Source organism: Dipodomys ordii, unplaced genomic scaffold (genome assembly GCF_000151885.1).
Source record: "Dipodomys ordii isolate 6190 unplaced genomic scaffold, Dord_2.0 Scaffold25, whole genome shotgun sequence".
In the NCBI taxonomy this organism is placed as follows: domain Eukaryota; kingdom Metazoa; phylum Chordata; class Mammalia; order Rodentia; family Heteromyidae; genus Dipodomys; species Dipodomys ordii.
Window position 1 is genome coordinate 13,987,527 of NW_012267241.1, and position 14,763 is coordinate 14,002,289.

Genomic DNA, 14,763 nt, shown 5'->3' on the forward strand with positions numbered 1-14,763 from the left:
TCTGCTGCTTATAATGGAAACATACACTCTAATTTGATTTATTCCATATGCTTCACAAATAGAAAAGATAAATCACAAACCTGAACATGTGACATTAACAAAACAATTCTTTAAGTCACCCAGAATTTTCCTTCATCCACTGACAATACTTTAAGGTTTTAAAGGCAGAAAATAATACTTCCCTATTTTCTGATAGCTGTGACCTGTTGGTATGGAATTAAATTGAATAATTTAATCAGTAGTAACAATGCGAATTCCAGTGAAAGGAAGAATTTTCATTTACATTAAACAAGTCCAACCCCAAATTGATAAGATCCTTTATTTTAAACATTTCTATCATAATTACTGAATTAGAATATGTCTGAACTTCTGAATTAGGCAGAGATATTTGGTTGATCTACTCGCCCCAAAAGTCAATTACGAGAAATACTAAGTTACCCAATTCCTTAACAAAAGTAGCCTATATTTTATGTAAAGTTATGGTAGGAAGGTTTTCAATAATAGTATTTTAAAATTATGAATTTTTTTCAAATTTTTATTGTGATTAAATGGTTACATAATTTCCCAAATTTCACAGTATTGTGGGATAGTGATGCTTAGTCATAAACACGTTCTAACTTTCATGGGGCAAATTGTCTATCATGGTCTATAACATTTATGAGGTCTATGAGTTTTGCAATACAGTTATTTCTTCCACATTGGGTGATATGTACATTTCTTTTGTTTTGCATAGCATCAGCTGTTCCCTCTTTCCCACTTGTTCCCTCCCTCCCATCACTGCCATTGAGTTGTTTCGTTCATTTTGCAAATGTCCAGTGCAGCTGATGGGTGCTGCTATTGTATGTTTTTCCCTGATTCCCTCTAGTTCTGTATCATCTTCCTGGTTTCCCTCTAGTGTGCACATATATACCATATATGAGAAAATTTATTCAAAGTACCTGAATTGGAACCCAATTATTGCAAGTCCAAAATTTTACTATTCTTTATTGAAAGTACTGTTCCTTTCATGATAATTACCAAAGTAAACTTCATGCACATGTCTAACCAATAATATGTGCATTATGGTGATAAGTGAAAGCGAAACTTGGTACCTGCAGAAAAAAAATGTGCCCTTTCTCAAGCTAACTACCAGAAATGGAAAGTCACTAACATTATCACCTTGGAAAATGTATTTTACTATAAATGCTTGCTTTCTTTATTTGCAATTATAATGTAATATTTTTATGTGCATTACATAAAAGAACAAATATATTTTTCTTTTTTCCTGGTTTTTTTATTGTAAAGATACTGTACAGAGGGATTACAGTTACATGAGTAAGGTAATGAGTACATTTCTCTGATAAGTCTCTGCCTAATGGAGTCTTTCATTTAAAAAACGTTAGTGAGTTATTTTAAATATTTATTTATTTTATTTACTTGCAGTTTTTATTGTAAAGGTGATACACTAAAGTTTTACAGTTACATAAGTCAGATAATGAGTAGATTTCAACAAACCTTAAGGATGGTGTGAGGAAATTTTGTCTCCTGGCAACAGGAAAATAAATTATTCCCATAAAGATTGGAATTGATCGACAGACAAGTTTATCAGTGGTCTGGTAATATGTTAAAATTGGGTCCCAGATTTAACTAGTAGCCCCATGTTACCAATCCAAAACAAGACTACCTTTGCCCTCTTATTGAGAAACGAATAAAGTTTGTACTCTTTAGTACAGCAAGCTCCTGTGTAATATAAACATGCAAAAATGCCTATTATAAAGCAGGTATTCTGGTACTGTATCTAAATAAATGAAGCAAAATGATTAAAGAAATTTGAGAATAGCAATACTGGAAATTTTATAAGTGAGTAATATAAAATTAATTTCAAACCAATTAATACACCTTTTATGGATTGATTTTAGATGATGTCTGTAATTATAATACATTTGTAATATTATTCTGTAATTTGATTTTACAGAAAATCAGCTTTAAAATTAAGTATGAGAAATGTTAATTGCTTCTTAGCTTTGACATCTTGATAGCAATTAAATTATTCAGTTACTGAAGTGTAACCCAGCACTGAAACTCTTCATGTGTGTTAATTTCTATGTCTAAGTCTAAACTTTACCAGAATTGCCTTTTGATTTTTGGTTCTCTGAATAAGAACATGGAAAGTAGGAATTGCTATTATAAAGACTGTTTGTGAAGTAACAAAATTTCATAAGATCAATTAAATGAAATGTACCATTCATTCAGATTTTCATTATTGAAATTCACTGTGATTCCTTTATCATTTAATTCTTGCTATCTTTTTAAGGTTCAATATTTCCATTATTTATATTTTTACTGTGCATGATATTATGGTTATTATAATGTTAAATATTATTAATATATAATATGTAATAGAAAGGAAGGAAGGGAAGGAGAAAGGGAGTAAGGAAAGAAGATGAAGGGAAAAAGTCTTTTAGTACTAAAAGACAGAGAATTTCACATTCCATAGGGCAAATCTGCCTTAATACCTCTGTAATAGTCAATCATTGTCAATCATCCACCAATGATTTGCCCATTACAGAGAGTTAGTGATAGATTCCCACAGATGGCACTGAATTTGGCTTATAAAGTGGGAAAACTGAATGGCCACTCATTGATGATCATTAGAAGAATCTTTATGAAGCAAATGTGGCTTAAGAGCTTAGGATAAATTTGGCTTATATATATATATATATATATATATACACATATGCATATACACATGTGCACATATATATATAATTCCTCTTATATTGAACATTCTCTGCATTATAGTTACACAATGAAAATTATTTTTAAGAACACAGAAAAAAATGGAGCCTCTTTTTCCCACTTCGATTCATAATGCAGGCCAATTCCGTTCCAGATAAGCTAGAAGAGACATAACTCCTTGAAACTATTCTCACTTATATCTCTAAACATATTGTCTCAAAATAGTCAAATTTTCATGTACTTAAAATATTTTATGGAGAGTTCTACAAGCAAGAATAAGATATAATTCACTGCATTTATTTTTGTACTGCCTGCTTCTTGAAAACTTTGAAATAATTTTATTCACCTTTCTTCTTATCAGTTCCTGGAAAACAATGTGCATGAGTACCAGAATGAATAAACCAAACACAGACACAATAGTCCTCTTTTATTCTTCTCTGTTCCTTCACATTATCTAGAGAATAAGAAACTGGGAAACACATCCCCAAGTGTTTTCAGAATAATTTATATAGCTTGAAACATAAATTTACTTGTTCAAATCTTATTCTCACTTTTATAAATCTATGACAATAATACTAAAGTGACATATTTTGCTATCTTTGCTGTTTAGGAACTGTCCCACAATTTTACTAGTTTTGAACAGCACAAATAGATAATCACAGAGTTCTCAGTGCCAGAAATCAAAATTCACCTAAATTATAGTAGAGAGGAAGGCTGGATTTCTACTTGAGGTTTGAGCTCTTAAGCAAGCCCTCCCCCACTTTTCTGATTATTTGGGCTGCCCAAAATTGGCTATTTGAAATCACTTCAATTCTCAAATGTGATAATAATTAGGCAGTCTCTTCCACGCTGCTTTACTAAAAATGTACTTTACTAAAAATATTAATATAGTAGGCACATAGTAGGTTAATGTAGTAGGGACACCAAGATAACTAAGACATTTATAGCTTAATTCTTATTCATCTCAATTATTATTTCTGTTAATTACATAAATAAGGCTCTTTTGTCATGTATGTTAGAATAATTTTATGTTGTAGAGATTATGCTGTGGGGCTACATGAGTGCTATATGTGGTGGACATACTTCTATCACAGCCTCTTATAGATAGAAAATTAAAAGATAGTATTGAAAAAAACTTTTTTCTGTATTAATTAACAATGTGCATATTTATATTCAAAATGTGTAAACCAGTGATCACACAATAGAAGGTCATTTCATATGCCAACTGTTTTAATGAACTGTTGATCTACTATTTTGATGTAGATTTCCTAGAGAAAAAAAGTTAAAAGACAGAAACTTTTGGGGTTTTATTCTCCTTTTTTAAAATTTCCCTTCAGTGTGTGTGAGCGAAAGAAAAGTAAAATGCCATAACCAGGAGAATAAAGAAAATGAAGCCAAAGAAGAGAAAGAATAATAAAATTTGTTGATGTTCCACTTTCCTGGCTAACATTTTATAAGTTAGTATCCACACAATTGCAAGATGTCTCAGACAGATAAAACAAAACAACAACAAAAGGAAAAATGAATCCAACTAGTATTGGAACATATGTGAAAGGATGTCAGTTCACAGAGAAAATACAAGTTAGTTTTCTTGTCTTCAAGCTTCCATCCTGAGCATCTCTAGATATGTCTGCTGAAGGCAGATACTAGTCTCGGTGGACATAATTTCTTCTGATTCCTAAACTAAGGAGGAAGGCAGATATACATGGCTTTCACTGGCTGCTATTAAAAAAAGAAGCACCAGGTCAGTGATCCCAGCACTGCTAGGATGCAATGACTGCTCATAAGGAGCTGTAACTACTAAGATAAAATGAAGTCTGGCTGCTCAGCTGAAATGATGTGTAACTACCACAGTTGATATAACTGTACAACATTTAAATGACATGTTCTAAGTTTCTTTGAACTTAGGTAATAAGAAAAAAGTATTTGCTTGCATCAGAGGAACTCTGATACAGTATCACCGAAGAAAATAGATATTGATGAGCTGGTTTAAGCATAAGAAACACTTATTGAATTAATCACTTGACCCCAAAACAACTTGACACATTTGGATATATATGTATCTGATAGACAAATTTGATTTCCAACTAAACAATTTTTGAGAAGGTGAAATTCTTTGACCAAAACATCTAATTAAAAAGGAAAAGCTTTCTGGAGGCATACCTTACATTTAATCAATTGTACTCATTGTGATCCCAAAAGAAAATTACCCGTTAATGTATATATTCCTTTTTATTAAAAAAATAGAGTTCATATGTGTACTTTGTTCAATTCCTTTTTAAGTATTTCATGGTTTTTATGCTAGTATAAATATATAATTTAACAGTTCCATATGTCTGGTATTTGGCTTATTGTGTAGAAACAGAGGATTTTTACATTCACTTTATATCTTTCCTAACTCTTTTAGGTTGTTGACATCTGTAATGGTACTCGTTTTCTCCTTCTCTATTGTGTCCAGACCAACTTTATACATTTTTCTGTGAACTTAGGCTCTCATAATATATTTTTGATTTTAGTTTTGTGATTATTGATTCTACCTTTATGAATATCTTTCTTCTGCTTGCAATGGATTGCTGTTATTTTTCTGAATCTATTTAGTTATAACACAAGGTACTTGATTATTAGATTAGAAGTTGTTTTTTTCCTAATAAAAATGCTTAATGACATTATTTTTGCCTCCTTACCGTCATCTAAGCTACAGTCTACAGACTAGAATAATCTACTTTTGTTTTTATATTTTCTTCCTTGATTTCAAAATCATAAGCTATTTCCCTTGAGAGTTATACTTTAACTTGGATTTTGAATTTGAAGTTATCATTTAGAAAATGTATTATTCGGGTTCCAAATATTTGGACAAGTGATTATTTTTAATAATACATATTGTTATTGTAAAGATATTGTAGAGAGGGGTTAGTTACATGAATAAGGTATCTAGCATTGCTACCCCCTCCTTTGTTTTTTTTCCCTACCATCCCTTCTCTCCCCACCTCCCCAACTCCTCACTCCCCTACCCCTGAAGTTGTGTAAAGTTTTTTTGTGTCTAAATCCAGGCTGCTAATGATTTTTATAGTTCTTTACAGATACATTGCTACTGTAGTGCTTTACAGATACACTGTAATTGCTTTCTGATGTACATACTTTCTAATAAAAGCTTTGGCGATAATGCTTTTTGCCCTTTATGTTGGAGGATTTTTTTTCTGTTGTATTGTTAACCACTTTGTGTCGCATGTGTTTTTACTTTCATTATCATCATCATGAGCTAGTTCTTGGTTGCTTGATTGTGAATTTATACTTTCTGACTTACATGAAGAATTTTCAGAAGTCAAATTTTCCTCTCTGTTCCTTCTAGGCTCTAAAAAATATATACTTAAACCTTTTTTGACAGTGTGATATGTATTATGGAGATCTTATGCTTCATAAGCCATTTCTTCCCTTTCTGAGACTTAGTTTAAGTGGCTTCTGCCACTATATACTCCAATTGGCTTATAATTTCTATATTAATATCTACATTACTGTTAATTTGGTTGATTTTTTGTCTATGTCTTTCAGTATACATTATAATTAATCCTTCTTATGTATCTTATTTTTCCCAGTATCTTTATGTTTTGCTTAAAATAATTTATCATATGTCTGCCTTGCTATAAATGCTTACGCATGCCCATGAATTGTATAGAGAACAAACTATCTCTTAATTCTTTTGTCATATTTAATGACAAATTACCATCCATTTATGAGTTTCATTTTCCTAATTTTCATATTATGTAATAGACAAAAATGTTACTCCTCTGCATACAAATTTTCATAACTCTATTACTGGAATCTCTGTGTATGTTAATTTACATGCTGAGGGTGACTTTGTCATGGAGGTTATGGACCTTGAGTTGAAGTGATTATCTTGTATTAGCTGGGCAGACCATTTTAATTAAAGAAGCTTTTAATGGAGAGCATTAAAAAAACACTGAAGTCAGAAAAATACAACGTGACAAGCAATTTGTTTGTCCCTCAAGACAAGAAGAGGGATCATGTGTTAAAGAGTTTGACAGTCAGTAGAAGCTGAGAATGGCTTTGAATTTATATAGTCAGTGAGAAAGAGATCTCAGTTCTACATCTACAAGATCTTGCTTTGCTAAAAATTCACATGAACCAGAAACAAATTCATTTTATTCTGGTCAAGATTTTATCAGACTGGAAGCATATAGAACATATTTATGTGGCCAAAATTTATTTGAAACTCTTTGAGGCGATATGAAGCATAACCTGGTTACTTTTTGTGATCTTTACTTTTTTAATATTAAATAACTTTCTGTACTCTAAACTGATGGAATTTAAATGTTTTTCTGTCTTGTGCTTCTCAGGGAACTCTTCATCCTCAGCTTCATGACAGTGTTATTTTGTTTAATCTCATGATTTTACCACCTACACATTTGCAAATTAGTACTTAGAAGATTCTCTGGAACTGTACACAGACTTCTGAAACTGGTTTTCTGAGTTCTTTGCTTTCCTTATCATCTGCCCCACTAGTTCTATCTGTAGTTCTTTACAATCAAGATCTATCTCATAGCAAGGAGTTAGTAGATCATGCCTATAATCCTAGATACTCAGGAGGATGAGATCTGAGGATCACTGTTCAAAACTAGCCTGGGCAAGAAAGTCTGTGAGACTCTTATCTCCGATTAACCACCAAAAAACTGGAAATGGGTATATGGCTTGAAGTGGCAGAGCACAAAGAGCTCAGGGACAGTACGTAGGTCCAATGTTCAAACCCTATCCCCCACTCCACACACAAAAGATATAACAGTATTAAAGCAAAATGAAACAACTCTATTTAAGAATTTTCCCCTCTCTTGAAAGTACAACTAGGCAGAGTTAAATACATTGTAAGAAATGTCTCAATTGCTTTCCTACTTGAAGAGATCAGATGTTCCTTCTACATGACATCCCATCCATGAAAATATTTGTTTCATAATTTTTATACCTATTTTGCAGATTTGCCATTGTTTATGGCTTTTTGGCAGCTAGGGAAAAATTACCATAAGTAAAACTGCAGTGTTGTTTGTGTATATGTTAGTATTGTTTATTATTACAAAATGCTTATAATTCCCTAAATCAGTATAAAATAAAATACTTCTTGATCATTGTCACTTTTTCCATCAGTCTCTGTGCTCTTCCCCATCCAACCAGACTCTCAAATTATTATTTATATAATACATATTGAACATAATTTCTGTATGTGTATTATTAGATAAATTCAGTTACATGACTCTAAAAGTCATATAAATGATGTTAACAGATAAACTGCATATATAAGTATATATTGGAAGAATATATTTACACAGATAATAATATTTTAATAGGCATTTCAATTAAATCTTATGTCATATATCTTCCAGGGATCATTTCTCTGGGCCCCAAATATGTCATACTAAACTACCTGCGAACACTTCATAGTTTCAACAAGAAATCTATGAGTTGGAAGAAAACTGCAAAATAATTACATGCAAAATAGACTAGTTAAGAATACTAGAAATAAATTCAATGGACAATATACCCTCTAGTGCAATAGAGACACAGCACTCAATTTTCAGATACATACATATGTATATTCTGAATCAACTCAAGGATGCAAATATATAGTTAGCAAGCCCTATTTTTAAAGAAAGAAGGAGATTCAGTGCAAACTGAAATTAATTAGATCAGTTACCTAGAAATGTATTCTTTGTCCTAGAGAGTGAGTATATAGAGCCAAGTAAACCAATTAGGCCCCCGAAGACTTAACACAGGTATAAGTGGTGAGGACTTGAAATGTGGTAACTATAATACAGTGCAAAGTAAATATGTAAAGACCACTACTTATCTAATAGGTTACTGGCAGGTATCAGTGTTACCACCCAGAATATTAAGAGAGTATTCTAATTAATTGATTTTTTAGAACAAGTTAATACTTTATATTTCAAAATAATAATTCACTGCAGTAAATCCATTAGAACAGCCATTTATTTCTAATTGTCTAATCATAATACAAGTCTAAAAGTGCCATAGTTCTAATGGGAGGAAAGTAGATTATAGTGCAATATCCTGTACTCTGAGATGGTATATTTTTATATCAATAATCTTGTAGCAAATTTCATTGAATTTATTTAAGATTGTAAGGGAAAGGAAATCTTAATACATTTGAGACACATATCAAGGCATTTTGTTTGCCCTTTTAAAGTGTAATGCTAAAATCTGGCTTTAATTATGTAATCAGTCCTCAACAACAAAGAAGAAACTCTGTGATCAAAGTTGAAGATCTAAAATAAATTAAGGGACTGGTTGGTAAATGAAAGATGTGTGAAAATTACTGTGACAGATTGTTAGAGGAAAGGAATGTCTAGTTTTCCTAGTTACCATACAGCATAGCTATATTGCAAAACCTTAAGAAAGCCTATAAACATTCTTGTTCTGCCATAAATCTCTTTTTTATTCTTTCTTTCATACAGGAATATACAGATGAAGATTTTTATTATTCTATATTTATGAATTTTATTTTATTTATTATTTTAAGATAATTTTCTCTACAATTCCACAGCCCCTAGAAACAGAATCATAAGGAAGTGAAAAATTAGATGCTATATAATAGAGACATGTATTCCTTTCTTCCTCTGCATCTATAAGCTCTCATATCCCCAGGAGTGATCAGAAAAGTCTTCCATAGGAAGACTTCTCTATTCTAAGAAAAAAAAAGTACCTAGGCAAATGGCTCGTTCCTATGCCACTTGTGAACCAATACAAAGAAAAATAAATGTAGGATGCCATATAGAGATTTAACCAAGTGATACTAAAAAGAAAACATAGAGGCATTGGGTTTAGAGAGTAGAGATATGATTAGAAAGTAAAAACAAGTTGAGAGGAAGAGTCTAGGATGACTTTTCTTTATATATATTTTTAGTATAAAGATATTGTACAGAGGGGTTACAGTTACAAGAGCAAGGTAATGAGTCCATTTCCTATAGAGTATTGTTACCCCCTCCTTTGGTTTCCCCCTATCATCCTTTCCTCCCTACCTCTTCAACTCCTCCTTCCCCCAAAGATGTAAGGTTCATTTTCAACATAGTGTCTAGTATGACTTCTCTGGCTTGGTTGGCTCCGGAAAAAAATATCAGTAATCAAAACAAGAACTTCAGAAGAACATAGCTCTTTTGGAAGTTTATTGTAATTGAGTATTTAAATAGAGGGGTTACAGTTAATAAGTCAGGTAATGCATACCTTTCTTTGTGAACAATATGACCCCTACCTCATTCTTCCCCAGTTTTTCCCCTCCCAACTCCCTTTCCCCTAGTACATAATTCATTTCCAACAGAAAATCAAGTGAGTAACTCCGCTGAATTGGATCATCTTTGTGCTGCCTTTTCTGTGTTTCCCTTCTCCTTCCCAAATCAAATAAACTTATGTACAAGACAAAGAGTATAGAAATAAATAAAAAAAAACAGTGGCAAAAGGAAAATAAACCAAAGGATAAAAACCACATAATTGGGGTTGGGAAGGTGGTTCAGTGGTAGAGTGCTTGCCTTGCATACATGAGGTTCTGGGTTCGATTCCTCAGCACCACATAGACAGAAAAAAAGCTGGAAGTAGTGCTGTGGCTCAAGTGGTAGAGCACTAGTCTTTAGCTGAGGAGCTGAAAGGCAACTCCCAGGCTCAGAGTTCAGGTCCATGACAGACAAAAAACAAACAAACAAACAAAAAAAGACATGACTATCTCAATAGATGTAGAAAAAAAAAACAATTGACAAGATCCCAAACCCCTTCATGATGAAAGCTCTGGAGAAACTAGGAATCCATGGAACATTCTTCAATATAATTAAGGCTGTGTATGACCAATCTACAGCCAGCACTATACTTAATTGGAAATTGCTAAAGTGATTTCCTCTAAATTCAGGAATGAGACAAGGATGTCCACTCTCTCCACTTCTCCTCAAATTAGTGTTAGAAGGCCTAGCTACAGCAATAAAACAAGATGCAAATATAAAGGGAATCAAAATAGGGAAAGATGAAGTAAAACTCTCCCGCTTTGCAGATGACATGATCTAATAGTTAAAGAATCCCATGGCTTTATGCCCAAATTCCTCTAGCTGATCCAAAACTTTGGCAATGTAGCAGCACGTAAAATTAACCCTCAAAAAATCAATGGCTTTTCTGTATACAAATAATGAGAAGAGCACTGCTGAAATCAGGAAAGCAACTCCTTTTGTAATAGCACCACAAACAATAAAATGCCTAAGAGTTAACTAAAGAGGTGAAGGACCTCTATCATTAAAACCTAAAAAACCCAAAAAAGGAAATTAAGGAAGAACTAAGGAAATGGAAAAACCTCCCATGTTCCTGGATTAGGCAATACTGCCAAAGTCTTTCTACAAATTCAATGCAATACCTATCACTATATCAACCTCATTCTCAATGAAATAGAAGAAGCAATTCAAAAGTTCATATGGAACAATAAAAGACCCTGAATAGCAAAAACAATCTTAGCAGAAAGAACAGTGCTGGAGGAATATGAATAAAATTTCAAACTCTACTATAAAGCCATAGTAATCAAGAGTTTGGTTCTGGCATAAGAACAGACCTGAGGACCAGTGGAATAGAACTGAAGACCCAGAAATTAACCCAAAGACCGATAGCCATCTAATCTTTGACAAGGGATCTAAAAGAAAGAGAATGGAAGAAAAGCAGCCTTTCCAGTAAATGGTGTTGGCAAAATTGGTTAAACACCTGTAGAAAACTAAAGCTAGATCCTGATATATGACCATGCATCAGAATCAACTCCAAATGGATCAAAGACCTCAGAGGAAAAGCAGACACCTTGAAACATTACAGGAAGGAATAGGAGAAGCTCTATGGCTCCTGGGCACAGGCTTAACTTTCCTTAATAAAGACTCAGAAACACAACAAATCAAAGAAAGTTTGGACAAATGGGATTGCATGAAGCTGCAGAGCTTCTGCATGGCACAGGACATAGTTGATAAGATCAATAGAAAGCCCATGGATTGGGAGAAGATCTTCACTAGCCATACAATGGACAAGGGTCTCAAATCTAACATATATTTAGAACTCAAACAATTAAATTCCCCAACAACAAACCCTCAAAAAAATAACTGCCTGATTACTAAATTGGCTAAAGAGCTAAAGAAAAACTTCTTGAAGAGGAAATAAGAACGGCCAATATACACATGAAGAAATGCTCAACTTCTCTGGCCATAAAAGAAATGCAAGTCAAAACAACACTGAGATTCCTCCTCACCCCAGTTAGAATGGTTCTAATCAAGAACTCTAATAATAACAGATGCTGGAGGAGATGTGGCCAAAAGGAAATGCTACTGAACCATAAACTTCTGGGAGCAGTATGGAGGTTCCTCAAATGAGTACCCAGGGCTCCTCTATGTGTACACAGCATTCCCACTTTTAGGCATTTGCCCAAAGGATCAAAAACAAGGCGATAAAGTGACTGGTACAACCATGTTTATCACAGCCTTATTAACCATAGCTAAGATATGGACCAACCCAGATGCTCCTCAGTAGACGGATGGATCAAGAAAATGTGTGTGTTTGTGTGTGTGTGTGTGTGAGTGTGTGTGTGGGTGTGGGTGTGTATGAATTCTATGCCTCCATCAGAAAGCATGACACTGCCCCATTTGTTAGGAAATGGAATGACTTGGAAAAAATCATATTAAGTGAAGTAAACCAGACCCAAAGGAACACAATCTTCATCATTTCCCTACTTGCAATAACTAGTACACATCTAGGATAATCTTACTGGACAAGCAGAAATGGACAACAGCTATGTGCATATGGCCACATATGATAATGCTAAGCAAAATGAACCCCAAGATAGAGACACAAGAGGTTTTATTTTTGTTGCTTTTGTTTATAATATACTATGTGATTTTTTTGTTCCTTTTTTATGTTCTTTCCCGATGGTATAACCCCTGTTGTCAGTGTATTTGATTCTGATACCCTGCATCTTGTATATACTTTTTGCTAACTTGAGGAGGGAAAGGGAAATAACAAAATGCTGAAATAAGGATACAGGTTAATCCATTGTAATAATCAGAGATACAAGACATTATGTTAAAAGTGGACTTTACAACTTGGGAGGAGGTGAACGAAGAGTTGGAGAGGTAAGGCTGGAAGGGATGGTAGGGGGAAATCAAAGGAGGGGGTAACAATGCTCAATAGGAAACATACTCATTACCTTACTCATATAACTATAATCCCTCTGTACAGTATCTTTATAATAAAAAATAATAGAAAATACCAGAAAAAATTCATTGTATTCATAAACTTCTTTCTCCTTTGTATAACTACATAAAGATTATAAAAATATATAATAAATAATTTATTTTTAACACACACACAAGGGAATAAGCCAAATTTGGAGGGGGGGCAGAAAAATGAACTGCAAACAGTACAGAAAAAATTCTCTTGTTCCTATTTCCTGGAGTTCATATAATTGAATTTTTAAACTCACTTGAATTACATTTGTAATTTCAAGGTATTGACTCTGGAAAATTAAATATTACTCATTTATGTGGTTGTATTCTAGTCATTCTGGGCTCCCACAATTCATAAAGCAAGTGCCAAAGATGATGACTACCATATGGCTACATAGTCCCTGTCCACTAGATAGATTCTATACTTCTCTTTTATAAAAACTGAATTTTTGTGTGCAGAGTTTCTCTCTCCTCTGAAAGGTGTTCTGTTTCCTTTATACTCTTGTTTTCTAGTTTCTCCTTTTCTTGTATGCTGAACAAGAGAATCTGCCAAGACCTGTACTAGCTTACTAGAATTCAAAGATGAATACAGTAAAATCTGGGTCATGAGAGGTCTCCTAGTAAATGTGCATTAATGACTGGTGAGAAAATAGGGAGGGGTCTATTGGGAATAATACAGTTACTCATTTGCTCTACACAAGATCATCAGGATCCTGGTGGAACTGTAGTGCAGACATTGACGTGATGGAGAAGGGGGTAAGAACAAATGCTACAGTGGTCCATATATGAAAAAGACAGGAACAATTGAAAAGTACTTATGAAACCATTAGTGAACCATATAGACAATAAGTGACAAAGCTGCCTGGACGTCTTTAGGAATGTGAATGGAACATTAGGCTAGAGAAGAATGCCATAACACAAAATAGAGATCTATTGCTAGCAAAGAACAGAATCAGTGCATGTTACAACAGTAACCATAAAAGGCACAAGGCTGGGTTTGACGTGCCCCACACCTACAGTCCAAACACTCAGGAGTCACAGGCAGAAGTCATTCGGTCACTCATTATTGGTCTGGGCTAGATAGAGACACCTTGTTTTAAATAAGTGACAATCAAATAATTAATGAAAATTGTAATTGGCTCTGCACATTGCCTGTATTTTTATTAAAAGGCAATTGTATTTTGTTTGCAGAAGCAACACATCTAATCCTAAAAAAATCCAGGTAGTATTTGGAAATAATATAACTAACCATGTCATATACCAGGTAGGAGGTGATAAAATACTAAAGACTATTGACACTAGCCCTATTATTTAATGTCAAGGCTGGGCGTGCAATTTAGTGGGAAACTGGAAGGAAAATAATGCCTTGGAATTATTCAATTGCATGGAATGGGCACATCTGGCAGTTAAAACATGTCTGATGCAAAAACACAGTCTGATAATTAATTCAATGTTTGTGTCTTGTACTTCATGTATAGCATGTCCTACCAGTCAGAGCCCTGATCTATTTAATGTATGTGCTGACAGGTAAAGTAAACACAAATGTAAAGTAGTTTCTCATATTCCCAAGAGGAATTAAGTTGTGTACTCTACTCTCAGAGTGCAGATTAAATATTCAAACATCTAATTATGTTTTAAGTTATTTATACATACATTAAATCACATTAGATAATAATGAAACAATTTTATGCACTTCAATTTTCAATATTAGACTCTGCCTTTATCAGTGATTTTTTTTATTTTTGACACTCAGATGCATTTAAATATCATCTTCATGAGCAACTATATTGTTTTGGAA